General features: G+C 37.2%; 1 long non-coding RNA gene across 2 annotated transcripts in view; it reads left to right on the top strand.

The window, feature by feature from the left end:
• Positions 1 to 1,450: 1,450 nt before the first annotated feature.
• Positions 1,451 to 23,639, top strand: part of LOC132490388 (uncharacterized) — a 42,447-nt gene continuing 20,258 nt past the window's right edge. The window contains exon 1 of one of the 2 annotated variants that reach the window (XR_009532572.1): positions 1,451 to 1,514. This is a non-coding gene — a long non-coding RNA (uncharacterized LOC132490388). The remainder of the gene's footprint in view (positions 1,515 to 23,639) is intronic. The other variant, XR_009532571.1, reaches the window with a different exon arrangement.

Genomic DNA, 23,639 nt, shown 5'->3' with positions numbered 1-23,639 from the left:
AGAGAAAAGACAGAAGAGAATGTCTTGTTTCTGCCTATTTTTCTGGGCTACTTAAATTTAAGATCCAGAGAAGATGCACTTCTGCTTAGAAAAGCACATAAATAAATCCTTCTAGATAAAAGATAGGCTTTCTAGGGAGAGAGTTTGAAAAAAAAAAGGAAGAATCAGGAAACATGTTTTGAGCTGGTATTTGATGAAAAAAATGCTGCTGCTGAACAGATTCATGGTCTTGGATTGTTTTAATTATGTACGTTATTGGAGTATAGACTTCTTTCCTGACCCAAACTTTTAACAGAGTCTTCTGCACATAATAATTATTGGATGAGTGGATTTGGTGAAATCCAGGAAAAGAAGTTGTGTTCCACACCTGAGTCAGAAAGAAGATAGTAAAGAGACTGACTTTGAAGTAAAGAAGAGATTGAAACAAGGAAGTGAAGGGAACCAGCAACTCAGAGCCAGTTGTCATTATGAGGAACTAAATGACTAGGAATTCACAAAAATCACAAAATTGTAGGTTAGTAAGCTTGAACAATTTCATTTAAATTTCAAAGGAGAGTGAGGGCTCAATTCCATATACTTATGTCATTTAACACTGATTATATGGCGAAGGCAGAATTATAACTCCTAGGTCTCTTGAGTCTCAGTTTTGCATTCTTTCTATTATGTGAATGGAGGAAAGTAGAGCAAAAGACCCAGAATTGTTAGGGATTTGGTAAACCACGGTTGCTAAGTAAAGTGTCCTTTAAGGTACCCTGGTCAAACAAATGGTGACATCCAATGCTTTGCCAAAGTAAAAAGGGCAGTGGGAGCAGGAGGATGGATTATTTCTTGGAGAATTTAAAAGCAACAATAAAATTGACTTAAAGTTAAACTGCTGTTGTTATTATCAGGCACCGGTGAATCTAAACAATGTCCATGATAAAATCCTCTTCCCTGCTGAGACTAACCTTTCTATCATTTCCCCATCTTTGGTGTGCCAGTGAAGATTTCCATTTGGAAAAGGCATGTACAGGGATCCCCTGATTTTCAAAAGGTTGCTTTCTGTCACTTTGATTTTACGAAAGACCTACATCAGAAACTATTTTCCTTAAAGGAAAGAAATCTGAAAAGGATTTTTGCTTTTACGAAAAAAGTGACAATAGCTCTCAGCATTTGTTTTGCAGCGAGCATGTTATAGAGGCAGTGCACATCCAGAGCAGCAAGAGTGGCACCACCAAGCTCTTTCCCCAGGAACAACATTCAGCCTCCACATCAAGCTGCCATAGCTTTGAACTGTCTCTGTGAGCATCTTGCTTTATTAATCTCGATTTATTTTGTGCATCCGTTAGCAAGATGTGTCCTAAGTTAATTGCTTTTTTGCTTTATGCCATTTTGGCTTAAGAAAGGTTTCTTAGTAGGAATACTCTACTTTCAGATGGTGGAGGAAAACTGTCATCTGCTTCCCTGTCTGCAAGACTAAACACAAATCATGGAATAAAATCTACATGAATCTGGATGACTGTAATCAGAGTCTGGTAAATCATCTCACTCCCTAGACCCAGGCACTATCTCATAGTGGCAACCTCCCTGTTAAGTATTTCAGTTGTTCTTTTGAGATTGACTGCATCTGTTTGCCTATTCCCACTCTCTTCTATCCTACACCTACCCTTCTAGATCCTGTCCATTCTCATACTCAAATTTCCCTCCTAAACTGATTTAGCCAGTTAGAAATAAAATCACATTAGTCTAAAGTGTAAGCCCCATGTGAATAGGAAAAGTGCAAGCTTTCCTTTTCTCTTTTTTAAAATTTTGTAAAAATTACATACAGTGGAACACACAGATCTTTTATGTATAATGTGATGTTTGAGTGTCTCTCAAATGTTTTTCCAATTGCTTTTTATTGGGTGATTTGTCTTTTTGACAACAGACTTGAGCAATTATTCTGGATACATATATTGTGTGACCACCCCTCTTCCAGGTTCACTCCTCTTCCCACAAGTTGTCAGCCTGAACTCTATCCTTCAACATTAGATCAGTGAGAATTCTGCTCTCTCTTTAAATTCTAGAAGCCCTGTGTTCACAGCTGACTAAGAAATTTCCTTGGGGTAAAGAGCATATAAACATGGATCTCTTTCTTTCAAGGCTCAAATCTTCTCCAGTTTCTGTCCATTTTCAGTTACTCTCCTATGCTTTTAAATAACTTCAAACATTTCTTTTTCTTCAGACTTTATCATTGTTATCTATAGAAAGATTAGTCAATACGTAATAATTCACTGTTAACTGGAACAGGAATAGATTCCTGCTTTTTTCACTGTTTTATTACCAGATACTTTAACAGTTCTTTTTATATTTTTGGAATTAAATTAACAATAATTTTTAAAAAGTACAATACTTTGAAAAAGCTGAGTGTTATGGTCTGAATTGTGTCCCATCAAATTTCATATGTTGAAGGCTTAACTCCCAATGTGACTATATTTGAAGACAGGACCTATAAGGAGGTTATTAAGGTTAAATGAAGGTAGAAAGGTGGTGCCCTGATTCAGTAGGATTAGTGTGTCCTTATAAGAAGAGACATTAGCGAGCATTGTCTCTCTCCTAGTCATGAGAGGACACAGTAAGAAATCGGGCATCTGCAAGTCAGAAAGAGCGCTCTCACCAGGAACTGAGTTGGCCAACACCTTAGTCTTGGCCTTCTCAGCCTCCAAAACTGTGAGAAATAAATATTGGTTCTTTAAGCCTTTCAGTTAGTGGTATTTTGTTATGGGAGCCTGAGAAGAATTTTTTTTTTTCATCAGGTACACAGACAGAGTAAAGCCTAGATTTTAAACTATTTTGTTCTAAGACCAAACCAACTCACAGCATACTACCTACCATGTAATTTAGAGTTTATAATTTAGTGTAATTCTTTACTCCCTGTATTAGTTATATTTTGCTAGGTAACAGATTACTCCATAACATAGAAGTTTAAAACAACAAATATTTATTTTCTCACAATTTCTATGGGTCAGGAATGCAGGCACAGCTTAGCTGAGTGCCTCTGGGTCAAGGTCCCTCATGAAGTAGCAGTCAATATGTCAGCTGGGACTGTAGTGGAGAATCTGCTTTCAAGTTTAGTTACATCATGATTATTGGTTGAATTTCAGTTCCTCACAGCATGTGGGACAGAGGGCCTCATTTTCTCTCTGTCTGTTGACCAGATCCTTTTTCAGTTCCTTACCATGTGGGTCTCTCTGTATCTGACTGTCCTCAGAGAGGGTGAGTGGAGAAAGCAAGAGAGCCACCAGGGTGGGAGTCACAGTCTTTTTGTAACCTAACCTTCGAGCCATCCCATCATGTCTGCTGCATTATCATCATTAGAAGCGAGTCAGTGAATTCAGTCCAAGTGGAAAGGATTAAACAGGAGTAAAATTATTGGAGGTAAAGTTTATTAGAAGTCATCTTAGAATCTGCCTGCAACATTTTCCTTACAGGGAAAATGAGAAGCATCAAAAATTTAAATATAAAAAAATGGACCTCATCTTATTTCAGGCACTGCTATACTCTAAGGGATAGAAAGATAAATATAACACAATTCCTGTCTTCCTGGAGCTGGTGGTTGGTTCAAGAGGTAGAACTGGATAAATGTGATCAGTGCTGTAAAAGCTGTGGGAATTGTGGGAACAAGGAGAACTTTATAAGATGTAAAAAATGTTGCCTTCACAAAGGAGGTAAAGCCTGGGCTTTGTGTTGAAGAGGAGGGACCAGCCTGATAGACCAGAGACAAAGCACCTTCCAGCGTGTGCCTGAGAGCCTTGCAGGAGCTGCAGGCATCCTGAATGACAAAACCTGGGGTCTGCATTGTGGAGAGTGGCAAGCAATAAGGCTGGATGGAGGAACCAGAAGCCATACTGTGAAGGGCTTTTTAGGTCATACTAAGAACTTTGGACTCTATCCAGTAAATGGAATGGAAACACTGAAGGATATGACCAGATATGCACAGTGTAAAGAACAGCCTTACCCAAGCTCCATGTGAATCGCCTTGCCAATAAACAGGCCAAAAAGGAGAGGCGTAGGTCTCATCTCCAGTTACACAAACTCCCCTGTCAGAATGACTAAGTCATAACCAGGTGGAAAGCTCTTTGTGAGTTCCTTTACTTCAGATCAAATCATACATCTCAATGACAATGCACCAGATCTCAATGACATGTAATTTCTCACAAGCACCACCTTCTGTAAAGCAACTGGAAGAATATGATTTAAATTCATTTCCAGAGAAGAATGAAAGGAAATAGTGGTATTTCTGCATAATATTAACCATGATGCAGCCCAACCCATAGCTCCTTTATTTAGCTTGCTAAATTCAATGAATCTCTAAATACTTTAATTACTTCCCCCACTGCAACTCTATGCCATTCATTTCTTCCTCCACGGTGAAAACTCTATTCATTTGTTAAAGCCTCCTTTGAAATTCATTTTTCACTTTTGCCCAAAGATCCATAGGCTTTCTATATAGAAGTGAAAAGCAGTGAGACGGATAGTCAGTGATACTTAAAACTAGATGAGTCACCCGCAAGGAATGTCTGGAGTGTGTTGGAAGTCTTAGCTGTGTGCCACAGTCTACAGTCTGGTAAAAATCCAAACAACCCAGATTCTATTTAAGTCTATAACCTTCTTTTTAGTTCATGCTGAACCCAAAGGGCTCACCAATACTTACTAAATTTACATCATCGTCAAAGGGCAATAACACTGTCTTTAGAGTATTGTGTAATGTGACTTCTGATCATATAGTGCTCAACTAAACAATGAAGTTTTAAACAATTTGAATGTGTTGGGTCCCTATTGACAGTAAGCCTTGCTCCAGTATTTTTCAGAAAAAACCAAAATGACTGGGTCAAAACTACAGGAAGTGAGATCCAGGTCACCCATATATGTAGAGATTATATGTCTCCTATCGAAAAAACAAAATTTTCTCCATGAAATTTTAACTTCAGAAACAAGTAGGAAAGCTGTGATTATCTTCAAAAAATTATTTTGTTCTAGATTACTATATTTTATAAATTTATCAGCAAAAAGATACTTTTAGTCTTCTTAATTTATAAGCAGTCCAGCATGAAGTTCAGATATCAGAAGAAAAAAACATTCATTTTATTACCCATACCTTCTTAGTTAGGATCATGGAGGGGTTTGAAATTATCATTTAATTATGACTTAGGAAAGGCAATCTTTTGGAAAGATTAAAGGATCTGGCATGGCCCTTCAGAGAGGGTAATTGCCAAGGAAACTTAGCAAATATAAGTTAGGCAAACTTGAGTGATGACAGATGTAGAAACTGAGTGACACAGAATGAAGTGACAACGCAAAATTAAAGATACTCTCTAGTCCACTGTGGCTGATATATTCAGGATTAGAAATGTTTCTAAGATGTACAAAACACTAGCATTTTGCCATCGATATAAGTTAATATAGGAACTACCAGAGTTCTAAAATTACAGACCTAAAAGTAATTAAGAAAATATGACTTAGTAAGAGCATTTATAAAATATCAATAAGATATTTTGCTATTTTGGAAAGCTGTTAATGCCAAAAATTCATGTGGCCATGCTGTAGTAGAGAAATGGAAGTATATACGGAAAAAGAAACAGCCAATTAAAGCCAATTTCTACCATTAGGGCATTTTCAATTTAATATATTATTGTTGGGCATTTTACTTTCAAGACTTTTCACATGGAAATTAATGGGTTTCAGGCTTTAGACTTTTACCTTATGAGTATGTGATTACTACCTCAAATATAGGAATAGAGTACATATGACCAGTTGAAATATAATGTTAAATTCATCTTAAACCAAACTTTAGATAATAATATTTTTTGCTAAGGAGCAGAAACAAGTACCAGTTGTGTAGGGTTTTTCTCCTATCCATTCATTTCAATATTTATCAGGAATCTGTGTCCATAGAGAAAGAAAAAGGGCAAAGTTGGCTCTATACTTATAGGTAGTAAAGGTGTGGTGAGACGGGGCCAAGCAGAGTGTCCTCCCATTCCATGATTGGGTAACTCTTAACGGCACCACAAAATGAAGTACCAATAAGCTTATTCTCCCAAGTCACTGGTCTTGGGACTTTGGAGGTTCATTTTCACCTTCTTCTTGTTCCCTTCACCTACAAGCTTTCTTTAGCCCTGCACATGCTCAGTCATTCAGTTAGAGTTGACCAACAGTACTAAAAATACTCCTACTCATTACCTGTACCCTGGCACTTCATTTAAACTTTCTACTTTGTGCACGAATTTGGATTTGAATAGTAGTCTTTAGTTTCACTTCCTTGTTTACCACTTTATTTTTCTGCCTGTCCCTGGCCTAAATAAGGGCTTCTCAGCTCTTTGAAGGTGGAAGTGCTAAAATTTCTGCACTGTTTCGTTCAAATAAGAATATATTTCAGATAATGTAAGAGGATCTCTGTTACTCCATACTATTCCTCTCTGGGGAATCTCCTTTACATCCAGTCTATGCCATATTTTGCGGATGATCGGCTTTACCAGCATGTTTCAGTGTCTCCTCCCTTCCTCTTATTCATCATGCTTATTCCATGAAAACTGGCTCACCTCAGTCTCAGCTAATATCTCTACATGCTTCTTTCTTCTATGTCACTTTCTCTCCCACTGTCCAACACCTCTTTCTCACATTTTCTCCAAACTTGTTTTTCTGAAGGAGTAGTTAGCAGCATCTACATTTCTCTACATCCCCCTTTCTTCCCATTTGGATCTTCTAATCTCTGGGCTGACTCACTCCTCTCTTCCTTAGTTCCTAAGATGTCAAGTACTACCAGTTCCCTGATTTCTAGTTCCTCCAGATCCTTTCTTTATAGAACATGAGCATATTTGCATTTTGATTAGCTTTGACCGGGCTCTGGATTTCTCTCAAATCACTTAATTTTTTCCTTCTGGCTTTCCTTCCTTATTGCTTTCTTTTCTCCTTTCTTTCTTTCTCTCTTTCATTTTCTTCCATTCTTTTATTTTCTTTTTCTCTTCTGATTTCTATTTACCTCCCTCCCTCTCTCCCTCACTCTTTTCCTCCCTCCCCTTTCTTTTTCTTTTCTTTTTTCCTTCCTTCCTTCCTTCCTTCCCTCCTTCCTTCCCTCTCTCCCCCTCTTCCTTCCTTCCTTCAATGTTTGTCTCTCTGTAAGTATGAAATATAGTCTTGATTATTTTATTCAGACAAACAGGATATCAGCTGTGTTTCTCCCACTTCTTCCCAACATCATCTCATGATCTCATGTCAAATCTCTTTCAGGTTTTACAAGAAATTCAGTCATGTTCAAAATAAACTTTCCTTAGGATTGGAGAGAATTGGGAGTGAGGAGTCATACTGTACAATCTGTAGTATTCTTTCATCTCCTAAATTTTTACCCCTTTCTCACTCAATTTCTCTCCTCCTTAATCCTTCATCTATGGATTCCTTGTTCGCCCCTGAGCCCAAATGTTCAGAGTGATGTCTTTCTTCATCTTAAGCCTAGGAGTAGGGGCTTAGAGGCTTAGCCATTACTCAAGGGTACTTACTATTATTAACTAGATTTTTGTGGGAAAAATACACACTCCTGAAAAATACTCCAAACAGTGGAGATGTAGAAATGAAAAATAGATCTTCTTGGACCCCAAACCGCCAGACTCTCTCCCTTTAGGTAAACACTGAACTGAGTATCTTTCTAGGAATATTTCATGACTATATAAGTATGAATGTGTATATGTCCTTTGATAAAACACAAACTGTGGCATAGTAATTGACTGTTCAGCTCAGGGTTTTGTTGTTGTTGTTGTCATAAAGTCACCACAGCATCTTATATTTCTCACTTTTGTTTAGCTGAGTAATCAGCAGGAGCAACTATTTTGGAGTAGCTCATCAAGTTACAGTGTTAAGTTTGTTTGGCACCAGGGAACAACAAACTACTAGACCTTAATTCTTATTATAAAGCTTTGCCATCATGCTATTTTTTTTAACTCATCACTGTAAATCAGGCTCTCTTAATCTTTTTAACCTGGAAGAACATGCAAACTTATGTTCAGGTCTCAGGGAAGTCCTGCACAAAACTGTGATATCTATATCTCACAGTATATTTGATTGATCAGTCAGTTATAGATCTAAAAATCCAATAATAAATGCCAGTGTTCCTTTGAATCAAGATGGCATTTCCAAATACAGTTCTATTTATTATAGCTAACTTATTAACCTGTTCTTTATGTATAGTTTGCCCCTTCATCAAGATTATAATTGCTAAAACAAGTGGATATTGTAGGTGAAAGAAACTTCAATTTTTCTTTTCTTTAAAAGTCCCACTTAATTTTTTTAACCTGATCCATATTAGCCTAAAAGTCTCATTGCATGTTCCTTCAATGTGGTTTGCTAATGAGATAAGGTGTATGGTAGATGCAAGAATAGCATTTTTTGTTTAAAAGTGAGAGGATATTTTAGCCAAGTTTTTTGGAAAAAATAATAGGTTAATTTTACTATTCATAAAGTTAATTTTTTTCTTTCCATTTCTTAAGTTTTACATACACATAAGGTATACATAACAAATTTCTGTTAAACAACTGTCTCAAGAAAAAATCATATTTATTTCTTCCAAAAGAAGGCTTGGTAGACTTCAATTTGCAATACAAACTGCAAACTGATTGAATTAAGGCTCTTTGCAATATGAAAATCTGTTAACAATATGAATAATAAAACTCTAAAGTCATAATCCAAAGCACTGAGTGAAAATACAACATATGACACAAATTTTATATAAATTTTAAAAGTACATTTTCTAATCAGTGATATAAGACTCAGATATAGGTTTAGAATTATCAAAATGTATGCATGAGTTGATTATTTGATCTTATTCATGTGCCTACATATGGTATAAATATAATATTTGAAACTAACTGTGAAAAAGTAAAATTTTACCTCTTTAATCTAAAACTTATGTGCTTTTTTTTGCTTTGTTTTGTGTTTTGCTGCCAAAATTCTCACTTTATGATTAAAAATTATATAAATACCCAGAGCTAACATTTTCAACAAAATGAGACAATTTCTACCCTTGCTCTTGATGTTTGATCAACAAGAAAAAGCTTACACACATACGTAAGAAATTGAAAAGTACAGCAAAATGTTCATTGCTTTCTTATAATGGCAGGATAGTTTTGTTTTATTTTGTTTTGTTTTCAGAAATACAGAACTTTTCTAGAGATCAGTCAATTTCTCTTCAGTATATGATCAGATGTAGCTCAATAAGTTCTTCCTTGTCTCTCAAATTCACATTCTGTGGCTGAGAAGACTGTTCAAAGATAGATTTCTTCACACAGTCATACATAAAGACTGTTCAGTAGAGTTTACTGTATTCTCAAGAGTTCTTGGGGAGTTCCCTGGTGGTCCAGTAGTTAGGACTCGGCACTTTCACTGCTGTGGCCCAGGTTCAATCCCTGGTCGGGGAACTAAGATCCCACAAGCCAAGGGATGTGGCCAAAAAGAAAAAGAGTTTTCAATAGGATTTGAAACTTGCTGATCTTTTTCCTTACTCTCAAGCCCAAGTAGCAAATGAAACATTTTATGATTTTTTTTGCAAAATAATCTTTACAAATATTCCATTTCCTTTGATATCTAAGAATCGCATCACTTGAAGTCAAAACATTTTCTCCAGGACCTTGCTGAGATATGTACAACTGGTTCCTGGGATGCAAAGTGCCCACAAAGTTCTGCAGACCAGGGTTGTGTAGCCATGCTTCATCTTCAAAGCATTTCAGCAAAATTTCTTGATAGCACTTCTGCAGTTATCCTTTCAGTTAAAACATCCTGTTGAAAAGCCTTCACACAGTTTCCTAGAATATTCTTAAGTGAAATATTTTTTGTTCACTAAAACTAACCATTTTTTGGACCATTATCCAGAGCTTCTATCCTTCCATCTCCAAGACTATTTGACACTAGCACCTTTCTGATGTGACAAAAATAGTATGTTATGATCACATTCAGTATTTTCTTTTTTCCTAAGAGAGACAAAAATCTCTGACAGAGTACCATCAGTACAGATACCAAGTAAGTTTCTCCAAGACAAGTTTCCAAAAATTAAGAGAAAAATATTTGATGTTTTCTTTTGGGGGGCCGTGTTTTACAACAGAAAAAAATTTATGAATTTCACAATAATTTTCAACTCTTGCAAAGGCTAAAATAGGACATTTACTGGTGAAACCTGTGGACAACTCAACATATATGGAGAAGCCATTGGTTTTCAGTTGATTACACAAAATCTTTTCAACATCATGTGACTTGTCATCAATAAGCTGGCTTATACAGTTTGTGATTGGAATCTTCAAATTCTTCATCATGAACTTTATCAGAATTTTCTGTTAGGACAGATCTAAAATTCTCCTCTACCCCTATATACCTTATCATCAAAAATAACCACACTGGATCTTCAGAAATGTTGGTAAATTAGAAAATATTAGTGAAATATAAAATAGAAAGACATAAAAATAACTAAATGAAAAAAATTGCAAAAATGTTAAAAATTTTCCCATTACAATTAATTTCTACTCTATACAAGTCATGTATTGCAATGTCTTGCAACAACAAAAAAGAGGCAGATAAAGCTGAGTGTATCATAATTTTTTCTTTATAATGAAAATTTCCCTGCTAATTCCATTATACTAATAGAGCTTGTTCATGCCCATAAATCTGGCAGTTATGTATAACAGGAAATTGAGGAAAATAATTTGGGAAGGAGAGGTTATTATCATCAACCTAACATCATCCCCTTCTTGCAGTACAGAAAACACTAATTGTCAACAGCCTTTCATGCCAAAATGGAGAATGGAATCAACCAAATACACAGCTCTACCATTTGCTTCCATGTGGGGTCAATAATGAAATTCATAACAGAACTTCATGGTCACTGTCCATCACTGTGAGCACAAGCATTGTAGTTCAAAGCTCAAAAATTATGCTTGTTCAAAAAAAAATTGCTGTCTATTGTAGAACCCTTTAGCAACATCTCACAGTACTCTAGAGTTTTACAGAACCTAGTTGTGAAACCTACTCTAGGAAACCAGAGTTCTGCATGGCTTTTATGCTTTTCCAGTTATCTATTGCTATGTAATAGAATACATCAAAACTTAGTAGCTTCAAACAGTTTATTATTCTTCCTCACATTTCTTGGATGACTGGATCAGCTGGGCAGTTCTTGCTTGGGATCTCCTGTGATTACAGTCGAATGGTAGCTGGGCTGGAGGCATCTGAAGTTTTCTTCAATCACATATCTGGCAGGTGGCCTGGGATGGCTGGAACACATGGGAGTTGGCTGGCTGTCTTTGCTCTCCCTGTGACCACGTGGCTATCTTAGGCCTCCTCACTAAGCAATTCCTAAAGCCAGCTAACATTCAACTGGAAGGGAATTTGGCTCCACCTCTCAGTGGGAGGAAAAACAAAGATTCTATGACTATCTTTTATCTACCATATACTAATTGTTTATCTAAAGCCCCAGATTTGTAGAATTCTTTTATCTTTTGAAAATGAGAAAGAAACTGAGATTTGGAGCATTTAAGAGACTTGCTCTCAAGGTCCTTCAGCAAATTAGTGACAGAGAAGTGAAAAGAATTATACATAAATCCCTTAATTCTTTAAATAGCATATCCTCCAGTTGCAGAGTGTTTTTAAAGTGAATAATATATCCTCAGTGTTAAAATCTACCAGAATGACATTTTAAAGATTCTTGTTTATGTGCATTGGTAGCTTTTGTGCAAATGAAATATTTTCTTTTTCCATCTCCAGATCTCCTAATTTCTAGTCTCTAATGTTTTAGAGACATGTTACAAAAAGCTACTGCACATATAATTTTCTCAGTGGTGATTTTATCCTACTGATTCTGCAGACTGGAATTGCTGTTTGCCCTTATCTTCTGAAAATTAAACTGTAATGTCAAGTAGACATTGCAAAGGTTTGGCTATTTAATATATATTACTCATGAAAATCCACTTAAATCTCAATAAGCAGAAGTTGAAATGTTAGCACTTTAAGCTCCATACATTTATTTTAAACTGGTTTGTTTGGGGGGGAAGAAAAGAGAAGAAAAAGGTGTTTTCTAGAAGCTTATTTATGTGAATTTCCTGGGGAATAAAGCTGCTTTCTTTGAGCCTTCGCCTAGAGTTTTACTCTATTTTCTTCTTGCTCAAATCTGTTGTTTTCTCCTTGATTTTTTGCAAGTGTATTCTGCTGCTTTTTGGGATGGTTCTCCTGGAGGTTTCTTGTTTTGTTCTTAGGCAGAAGCTTGATGCCTTTTTTTTGGTCATTTGCCAATGGATATTTGAGTTGACCATGTAGCCCCTGATGATGATGGTGCTAGGACAGACAGCCTCTTTTTTGTATTTCTGTAGTTGCCCCTGAAATTTGTAAAGGCATCCTGTTTCATCTTTTCTAACTTTGGCATGGGTTTTTAGCATGTGTGTATATGCACATAAAATTCCTTCATTTTCCAAGTGAAAATGCATAGTACCCTTCCAGATATTGCAACCTGATAGAAACAAAAGACCAAACTCTTCAGCAAAATTATAACTCCATATACTTCTTTGCTTAAAGGAACTTTATAAAAATCATTATGACATATTGTATGATACCACTTTATTTATAAAGCAAGTTCAAATAGGCCATTTATTGGAACATCACCCACATAACTGACCTGGCTCACAGCCCAATTTTCTGACTTATAATTTTATAATATGTCATGTTAATTTCCCTACAGGAGAAAATTAACTGACTAGTTGATAAGTCTTTCTATAGTTTTATTTCTCATTTTAAGTTTATATATTAACATTATGGTCAGGTTTATTGTGAATTAGTTGCTCTGATCCAGATCATCTTTAAGTTTACTGGCAAAATCTAGTTTCTAGATTTGTAAAGCCATGGGTTGATGCTAGACTGCTGTTTCTTCCACTGTTCTAATGGCCATGATTATTAGAATCACCTGGGGTTTCTACAGAAAAGGCAGATTACTTAGGTCCTTCCCTGATCTGTTGAATAAAATTTTCTTCTGGAACAGGCTAGGAATTTACTTTTAAACAGATTCTCCTGGTGATTCTTATGTATACAAAAGGGCAAGAATTACCACACCCTATTATGTTGACTCCACAAAGAAAAATGGAAAAAATATAAGTATGCTTTTTTTATGTCCCAGGCATTAGAGTAGATATAGGGGACATATGATTGAATAAGGCAGAGATCTGTCTTCAAGGAATACCTAAAAATGACAGACCAATGGTCAACTATCTATATATTTCAATGACTTTTTGAATAAAGTTCTATCAAGGGATAAAGAAAAGAGAAAGTAAGTTTTTTTTTTATCAGAAAAGGACTCCCTAGGGATAATAAAATGGGAAGTTCTGAGTCAAGTTCTTGAGAAACAGCCAGATTTGAAACATTACAGATAGTGAGAAGATCATATTGCCTCTAATGCAGAAAGAAAAGTCTCAAGAAATATGGATGACAAACTGTACAGATGTAGTAGCTTTAAACAGTTTGAATAACTTTCGTGGGAAGAGAATTAGGAACAGAATGAAAGAAAAGGCCCTGAACCAGAATTCTTAATCAGAAAAGTGAGGAGTGGGTGCTGGTCATGGGGAGTTTTTAGAATTCCCTGGGGGATTTGTCCAATTGCCCGTGTCCAACATTCTCACCTATCCCAAGGTGGGAAGGGTTATTATATAAAATGGAGCGAGGTTGGAGCTTAATAATATTTCCTTAGGATTCTTATACATGCTGATCTTCCATTTGAGATCTACTGATCTAGGAAATAGTGCTTGCCTAATATTTAGGCCATCAAAACTGTAAACTATCACATGCAGTTTTCAGATATATATGGTATATGAAGAGTTGCATAATCATAAGGTAGAAAATCCTCACCATGATTAGCAAAATCAAGGTATACTTTGTACTTTTTGGTTCTTAATGGGAAAATTTAGAAAATAATCTTCCTGGCCTTTGTGTTCTCCATCAATAATACTTAGAATTTAACTAACCAGATGACAACCACAGCTAGCATCCACCATTAATGTGGTGGTATTCAGCTGAATTGAGGAGCAGTGCCTAGAAATATATTACTTGTCTCTGAAAGTCGTATTTTAGTTGCACAAATCCATAAGGTGAAAATAAGTCCCCTAGCCAGAAAACGTAAAAGAAAAAAAAAGATATTGAAAATGTGACAAGTCACTAGTGGAATGAAAGTACAATATCCTTTTCAAAAATGTGAGCAATGAAATTTGGGTATAAGTCATAGAAACAACAATGAGAGCTAATGTTATATAGTACCAGCTTCAAAATCTCATTTTAGGGTTGTGTTTTCAGACCACTCCAGCACCAACTATTTCATATTGAGTTCCCCAGGAGGCAGCCTTTGAGACAAACCTTTGCACTGAGGACATTTACTGAGAAGTTCTCCCAGAATCAACACCTAGGAAGGGAGTGAAGAAAGTAGGATCAAGAAAGTGGAGGGAGGTCTTCCCTGGTGGTGCAGTGGTTGAGAGTCCACCTGCCAATGCAGGGGACACGGGTTCATGCCCCTGTCTGGGAAGATCCCACATGCCGCAGAGCAGCTAAGCCCGTGAGTCATGGCCGCTGAGCCTGTGCGTCTGGAGCCTGTGCTCTGCAACGGGAGAGGCCACAACAGTGAGAGACCCGCATACCACAAAAAAAGAAAAAAAAAGAAAAAAAAAAAAAAGAAAGTGGAGGAAGAGATTTAACTGCAATGAAGTTATGTAATAGGCCTCAGCCAATCCTACTGAGAGCCCTCTTATTGAGATAACCCTTGAAAGTTATCTGAGATCTATGCAAAGGTCTTTATATTCTTATATCAATCAGTCATTAGATGCACACTGCTTCTGGAAATGGAGCATGATTTGGGGTAAGTCCTGAAGATATACTCACCTAAGCACTCTTAGCCACCAGCACTCTGAGCAGCTGGGAGAATGTTTCAGTCTGCACAGGAGATCCAGGTGATGCATAATGGGATCCACTGCAATTGTTTTGGCTGCCACTGAATGATTCTTAGATAACTTTTCACAGTTAATCGAGATAGTCATCTTTGTTATGGGGTGCAGATAATAACATAGAAAATATATTAAGCCAACATTTAAATTTTTGTGATGGCTCAGTAAGAGCACATGTGGAGGATGCCTGCAGACCAGGAAGAGTCATCAGCAAGCGAGCTCATCAAGTAAAGGCATTGTGGTGAGGAGGACTAGTCCGAGAAACTAGGGATATATTATGACTCATGAATTCCAAATTGTGTGACCCTAGCAAATGAATTAAATTCTCTGAATTTCAGTTTAATAAACTATAAAATGGGGATAATAATCCCTTCATTATATGGTTGTTGCAAAACACCTAGCTATGACTGTCAAAATTAAAGTATGAGTTCAACATATGCCCTTTTCTTAGAAAAGGGTGCTAATTTCTTCTCACCATTAATCCTCGTTGATTTGGGAAGAAGTATCTCTGTTAATACTTAAATCATTAAAAATAACCAGTTTAAGAAAAGGTAATAGGGTATGAAAATGGTAATTCTCTTCCCTGTGCTTTACATAGTATTCAAAAGTCTGTTAATAATTCTAGAAGGGAAGGGAAGTTCAAATACACTATTGTCATAATTTTATCTAACAACTAGAGAATTAAGTTTACCTGTTTCCAGGCAGATTGCTATTCTAAGCCTTTCCTAGATGGACCTTCTGGAGCTTCTACTCAGCGTATCCAATGTCCTCTTCCTCCTTCCCTATCCCCTTCTCCTCTTTCTCTCTCCTTTCATTTCCCTTTTCCTCTCCATTCCTTCCAATTATTATTCAATTGATTGTTTTCTCCATCATCTGCATCACTTGATTCATTTTCAAATAGCCTTGCAAAAGTTTACACTAACTTATACCCTAGAAAGGTTAACAAGTGTTTTCTGATTATTATATTTTGAATTTATTTAAAAGTAGCCTATGTATTTATTAGTTTTTCCCTACTTATTTGTTATTGCTGTGGATCAAGCTCATGATTTAGGTCTCTCCTTTCAGTAGTAATTTTATTTGCATTTTTAAATTCTTATTTTGCATTCAACATGATTATTTAATTTTAGTACATAAAATAGCCTATTCTTAAGCTTGTATTATTCTCATTACTATTATTAAAATTAAAGTTATTACCTTTCTTATTTGTGAAATTACATAAAGTAATGATTTTGTGACTATAAGTAACGCTGACCTAAACATGATGAGAGATGGAAAAAATGCAGTTTTAGACAGGCCAAGACAGTCATTCTAGAATTAGTGACAGGCTCAACTATTGAAGATTGATTTTACTGGACATTTTTGCCACAGGTTATTCACCAGGTCAAGGATAGCTTGAACACTTTTATGTTTTCTGCAGGTGGTGCCCAGTATAAAATTATTTTTCTAATGCAATTCATAAAGTGATGTGGCATAAAGTCTGTCAGACAATATAAAATAATAAATTTGTCGGATGCTGCCAGAAATAAAGGGAAGTATATTTTTCTTCATTTTCTTTTTTAAGTAAATAGCAGGATTTAGTTTGTCATACCTGTAAAAATTTCTTGGTGAGTATTTACTACGTGCCAATGTTCCAGTTTTGCCTAGCCTGACAGTTTGAAACCTCAAAGGGCATTTGGCTACATCACAGGAGAAAGGTAAAGACAGGGGGAAGGATGGATTACTAGGATATGTGTAGGGCTCAATTCGGGAAACTACCTGAAAATTGCAAGGAGGGAAACTGAAAGCATGAAAGTTCATGCAGTAATGGGAAGAGAGAGATTTTTATTTAAAAAATGAGGAAGAAAGAAAGAAGGAAAGAAAGAGAGAGGGAGAGGAGAGGGAGGGGGAGAAAAAGAAGAGAGGAAAGAGAAAGAAGAAGCGTGAAGGTCGTTTGTGGAGAAAAATTTTTTTAAAATCCTTCATGAAAATGATTCAAAGGGTGTAAATACAGCTCCTAATCTGTAGTGGGAAACACATGAGTGAAGAGCAACCAACATTACTTCCACAGCATAGAACAATAATGTTGCTAAGAGAACTCCTGCTTTGAAGTGCAGACTGCTGCTTGAATGCAGGTGCAGTTTTGTTTGAGCCACAAGTATTTTGTATCTTTTTCCTCTTGTTGCTTTCTCTCTCCTTTGATCCTCTGTCCATATGCTGAGCCTTTTTTTTAAGTTTTTGGTCACACCCTGTGGCATGTGGGATCTTAGTTCCCCAACCAGGGATCGAACCCGCGCCTCCTGCCTTGGAAGGCAAAATCTTAACCACTGGACCACCGGGGAAGTCTCTGCTGAGTCTTTTGAATTTATATCCTATGGAAATTTTCAGTGTATGGAACTAACAATCAAAACCTAAAGAAGTTCACAGTTTTGAGCCCTATCTTGCTAAACTTGGACTTTCCTTATTATGGGGGTAGGAATGTGTAGAAATCTGAGCAAAGCTTAGAAGGTCTGCTTTTAAAATAATGCTCCCAACTGATATTTTTAAAATTTAGAATTATTTCTTCTTATATTCATCACTAGCCTCTCCATAGCTTCCTCATTTAAAATGCATTGATTCCTGATGGGTAACAAATTTCATATTTTGCGAGATCTTCTACACAATAGTGGCAATTTGATCAGCACGGTTGTCAAGTTTCATCTAGCAAAAATGAAATCTCCTCTTACCAATATTTCTGTATTATTTCACACAGCAGTAATATTATTTTGAAATGCAACTATTTTAGACTCAATTGTGTTGGAACCCCCTAAACATTCCAAGATTAGGTGAGAGGCCATCGTGCAAATGTTGCCTGGGAGGTGGCCAATTCCAGTTTGTGAATCAATTCCTCATCCACATTTAGGTCTAAATTCCTAAATGTCAGGTTGGATGTTGGAAGAGGATTTTTGCAGAGAACTGTCAGTATGCTTTCAATTGTCTCTCTCCCCTAGCGCCCTACCCATGGAGGAGGGGTGGGGGGCCATTGTCCCCCACATCAAGAATTATATGTGTTCCCTGGAGCTTGGTGGACTAGTGTCTGACTCGCATCTGATAAATCTAAAGGATAAGAGGCCATGTAACTACTCTGATGGCAGTCTGAAGAGGGCTTAAAACACGGGCAGTCTGCACTTCCAGAATTGTCAGGACAAAGGCTGCCTGGGCATTGTTTGTGTGCCAGATGAAGGGAAGCTGACTGTAAACATGTTTCAAGAAGACTGGAAGGGCTGGAAAACCACAACAGCTTAGCACTATGAGAGACAGTGTCCCTCACAGGCAGCAGCAGTGGAGGGGAATGAATGGGCATTGTCCAAGATCAGGAGGGTCCAGAGCCCATGGAATCAGTGACCAGCCCAAGAAGTCAAGGCAGATTCCCAGGGAGAGCACCTGTGCAGTGCACATGTGAGACCTGCCTGGGGGCTCTCAGAAAGGATTTTAAAATCCCTGGGAGGATTTTACAGCACTGTGCATGCCCGGAATTCTTGGCTTATGGCCGAGGACCAGAGCAGCCAAAGTTGCAAATGTATAAACGTAGATGGAAAGTTTGCCCAAACAGATGAAACAGAACATATAGGGCCCTGAAGACAAACTTTCATAGGCTGACTTTTAAAATCAGGACGATCCTCCTCTTATGAAGAGTTTAGTGGGCAGAGTTAAGGATAGGCTAAGATGAAGAGCTTGTGGCTGCCTTTTCCCTGCTAAGGACAGGACATCAAATTTTGAAGAATATAGAGTCATAAAACAGTTTGAAAATGCTATCTTTTGCCCCAAATTTAATCTCTTAAGGAGATGCAATTATTTGGAATTAAAAACATAAAACTTAAATTTAAATGTTCTCATTGCAACACTGTTTACAATAGCCAGGTCATGGAATCAACCTAAATGCCCATCGACAGACGAATGGATAAAGAGGATGTGGTACATATATACAATGGACTATTACTCAGCCATAAAAAGGAATGAAATTGGGTCATTTATAGAGATGTGTATGGATCTAGAGACTGTCATACAGAGTGAAGTAAGTCAGAAAGAGAAAAACAAATATCATATATTAACGCATATATGTGAAATCTAGAAAAATGGTACAGATGAACCAGTTTGCAAGGCAGAAATACAGACACGGATGTAGAGAACAAACGTATGGACACCAAGGGGGGAAAGAGGGGGATGAATTGGGAGATTGGGATTGACATATATACACTAATATGTATAAAATAGATAACTAATAAGAATCTGCTTTATAAAAAATAAATAAAATAAAATTCAAAAATTAAAAAAAAAAATTTAAATGTTCTCTCGGGGTATAGTACCACCTTTTGACATACAATTCATACTGCATTCTTTCACTAGTAATTATGTGTTAAATTATAAAAAGAGGGGATATAAAATTGAGTATGCTTCCTACCACTAGGATACACTTGGTTTTGGGTAATCACAAAAATTAAATGACTGAGAAATCTTAAAATATAGTGAGTCTTACCTGAGAATGCTATGAAGAAAATATTCAAAGCCCATGACTCAACAATAACTAGCCTAGTTGGGGGACAGAGACAGCTGAGATTTTTAGATTTTGTTCACCTGCCTACAGGAAAGGTCTTTTATAAAAATAGCCCTTTACAGATAGCAGCAAAAGCACAATGAAATACCCTATTTAATCTTGTTTCAACTTGGGTTTAAAATAAAAACTTTTTATATAGACATCACCATTAAAGTCTGTATTTTAAAGCTGAAGCAATGGTAATTCTCTAGGATGATTCATTTGAAAATAATAATATTAATAATGACACTAATGCTACAAAACAATAATAGCTAACATCTCTATGTGCCAGATACTCTTCTAATTAACCATCACATATTAACTTGTTTAATCTTCAAACAGCCTTATGCATTTGGTACTATTGTCCCATCTCTTTTATAGAACAGGAAACTGAGCCTTAGAGAGCTCAAATAACTTTCCTAGAATACCAAGTTTTAAAATGCCCCATAATTTTTTTTTTTTTTTTTTTTGCTGTACGCGGGCCTCTCACTGCTGTGGCCTCTCCCGTTGCGGAGCACAGGCTCCGGACACACAGGCTCCGCGGCCATGGCTCGCAGGCCCAGCCGCTCCGCGGCATGTGGGATCTTCCGGGATCGGGGCACGAACCCGTGTCCCCTGCATCGGCAGGCGGACTCTCAACCACTGCGCCACCAGGGAAGCCCCCCATAATTTTTTATATGTACAAGTTCTGCCAAGTAAAATTCTGATTTTTTCTAAAAGAGAAAACAATTCAATAATATCACTTGGTGTGATACCAAGTTCAAATAAGGTAATGCGTAAGTAGAAAATTGTAATATGATATAAAAATGTGTAATGACATTACCATCTTATGATGTAGCTCCAGTCTCTGAGTTTAGGACTGATAGGAAAGGAGCTACATGGGAAACCAACTAATAAATCAATGACTACAGAAAAAGAGAATCCTTGATTTTCTTCTAGGCTAATATTGCTGTTAACCCACAAAGACTGTGGTGATTTTTTTTTTAATTGGAACTCTTTTTATTTTATTTTTTTAATTTTTATTTATTTATGGCTGTGTTGGGTCTTCGTTTCTGTGCAAGGGCTTTCTCTAGTTGTGGCAAGCGGGGGCCACTCTTCATCGCAGTGCGCGGGCCTCTCACTATCGCAGCCTCTCTTGCTGCAGTGCACAGGCTCCAAATGCGCAGGCTCAGTAATTGTGGCTCACGGGCCTAGTTGTTCCGCGGCATGTGGGATCTTCCCAGACCAGGGCTCGAACCCGTGTCCCCTGCATTAGCAGGCAGACTCTCAACCACTGCGCCACCAGGGAAGCCTGACTGTGGTGATTTTATAATGCTTATAGTTGATGGGCAGAGGCTGGTACTATTAGGCCCACACTGAACTCTATTTCTTTAGGTGTAAATCCATCTACCCAAGTAGTACATGCAGTGACCTTTAATGAATCCCTGTAAGGGTGACAGAATGACCATGATCTCAAATAAGCAGATGCTAATTATGTACTGCTCTCAGGAATGAGCCTCAACGGTGCCCTCCTCAGCTGTCCTAGCCCCTGGTCTGACTGCCTAGGAGACAGAGGAGAGAGCATTGCAGAAACTAACAGTAGTGCCTTAAAAATGAGAGGGTCAGACAGATGCTTGAGTTTCTGTACATATGGGGGAGGAAATGTGGAGGCAAGTGAAGAGAATGACTAGAAGCTGGAAAAAGGGGTAGATTCTGTATTTATAAAGCATGAAGGTCTTAATGGGAAGTAATTTATAAATGTACATCTTCTAACATGTTTGGGGGTTTCTCTGTAGATTAGGTCACTCATGACCACAAAAGAGACATTACTTTTGGTGCAATTAAAAGAGAATGAACACCAAGTGCACATATAGTAGCAGAGGGAGTTGAGAAATATTTAGCTTTCATTTGTTTATGAAATACATATGTGCCAGACTGTGTGATATGCTGGATATTAAAAAAAAAAAAAAAAGATGCTTAGGTGCTTAGGATGGTATTCTTACTTTCCAGAAAGTCTAATGAGCTATTTTAGCTCTTGTAGAAAACTCATAGCAAAGAATATCTATTTATTTAGAATGGACTGCATGGGTGAATGCCGAACTATCAAGAGCCCAAAGTCATTATGGACCTTGTTCCGATTTAGAACCTTGGTTACCAGTTTGTGTGGTGTGAAATCTTTGCTTATAGCTCGTGTCTGTAAGGATCCACATGTCTTCCAGCACTAGCATGAGTAACACAGTCTCGTTTCTGTCTGTTCACACATCTCTCTCCTGCCAAGTGTAGGACAGCCTCCTTTTATATATAATGCTTTATATACACATTTTCTGCTTCTGAGTAGTGACAGACTGTTTTGTGACAGCACAAACATAAAATCTCTCCTTCATCAAATCCCAGATACTGTACAAGGCATAAAAGAGGAGATAGAAAAGGGAAAGGTAGCTGGCTGTTTCCATCAAAGGAAAGAGAGAAATTGTCTTGAAACTAGTCAGGGAAATGCTGCAACAGCTGGCCAACTATTTTTGTAATAAAAAAAAAAGCTCCCTTTGTACTATTGGAGAGATGTGCCCAAACATCCTGAGTGTGTCATCACTATTTATATGTGGCCTCGAACCTCGAGGGGCCTACTCTACAGTGTAAATTTGCGATTTTAAGATCTGCAGCATATGCAGACCTGCTTTATTTGCCTCAGCTTGGGAAGACAGGCTGTTACTGGGCAATATCACTAGGTAACCAAAGGGGGGGCAACAGTGTTCAAAACTCCTTTTCTTATTTAGGTAAAAACACAATTGTTCTGCAACCTGTTACTTGCATTGTATGCTCTTTATCAAAAGTGCTTTTTTTTTTTTTTAGCTATTTAGTTACTGAGATCACTATTCTAAGTAAAGAATACCATGAACTATAACACTGACAAGAACAAATCCCCAAAGCTTTAAACTAGGATGTGAAATAGCCCTTTAATGGATTTGCCTAAAAGCAAGACAAATTTATGTCAAACCAGATAGCTCTTCATATTTTCTACAACTCTTTGTGACTTATTGTCCGATTATCCATTTTGCAGCTCTCCCCTGTAAGCTGTGTGGTTTACAAGTTGACATAACAATATTTAAGACAGAGAAATAAAATCTAAATGCCTCATATAGGTACATTACTGAGACGTTGTTCTCAAATTAGGCAACAGTAATGGTCTCAAGTTCAGACTTCCTTACGGAGAGAAGACCAAAAAAAGGTCCAGAATGTTTTAGGAGATACCCATATCTTTTCTTCCCTATCAAATGTGTCTACATATTGATCTATAGTCACTGTTTCATTTTTTTGGCCTACACTTACTCTTTTCACCCTAGTCTGGCTTCTGCCTTCAATACTTGCTGTGATTGTTTTCTCAACTGTCAGAAAAGCCCACCTAATTGCCAGATACCACTCGACCTCTCTGTAGTGTCTGACTTTGTTGTCAATGTGATTGCCTTGAAATGCTTTTTCCCTCCTTTGCTTTCTTGTGATGGTCCTCCCTCTTCTCTAACTGAAGCAGCTATGCATGTGGAGCCAGACTGTGTTCAAAAGCTATGTGACTTTGGGCAAGTTACTTAAAAAATTTGTGCCTCAGATTCTCTGTCTGTAAAATAGATGCAATAATATTAATAATTGTGGCTACATGGTGCTCTTGAGAATTAAATGAGTTGATTCATGTCAAGGGCTTATGACAGTGCCTAGTATTATCTTACTCTAGATTGTGATTTTACTGTATTTAGTGAAGTTTAGTTCTGAAAAGCTATTGTTCTGAAAAGTTATTTTCCTTGAGTTTTGTATCTCCTTCCTGGTTTACACTTTTAGCTAACTTATCATGGTTCACAAGTGTGACCTCTTTCCTCCTGGGCTCTACTCTCATGTCTTTCAGTTTGCCAGAACACTCTGGTGGATGTCCAACAGGGACTCAAACTCATATGCCATCACTAAGGTCATTCATTTTTTTTTTTATCTATTTGCTGTTTTCCAGACACTGTGCTTGGCTCAAGAGCACTGTTCAGCCAAAGAGCCCAACACTTTGTTGGGTATAATGTTCTTGTATCTCAATGTTTTTGCCCCTTAAGACTTTTGGATATATTTCTCCACTGAATTCAAGTGCTGAATATTGTTGCTGACAATCTGACAATCTGAAT

This window comes from Mesoplodon densirostris, chromosome 5, assembly GCF_025265405.1.
Source record: "Mesoplodon densirostris isolate mMesDen1 chromosome 5, mMesDen1 primary haplotype, whole genome shotgun sequence".
In the NCBI taxonomy this organism is placed as follows: domain Eukaryota; kingdom Metazoa; phylum Chordata; class Mammalia; order Artiodactyla; family Ziphiidae; genus Mesoplodon; species Mesoplodon densirostris.
This window is presented reverse-complemented; position numbering and strand designations above follow the sequence as displayed.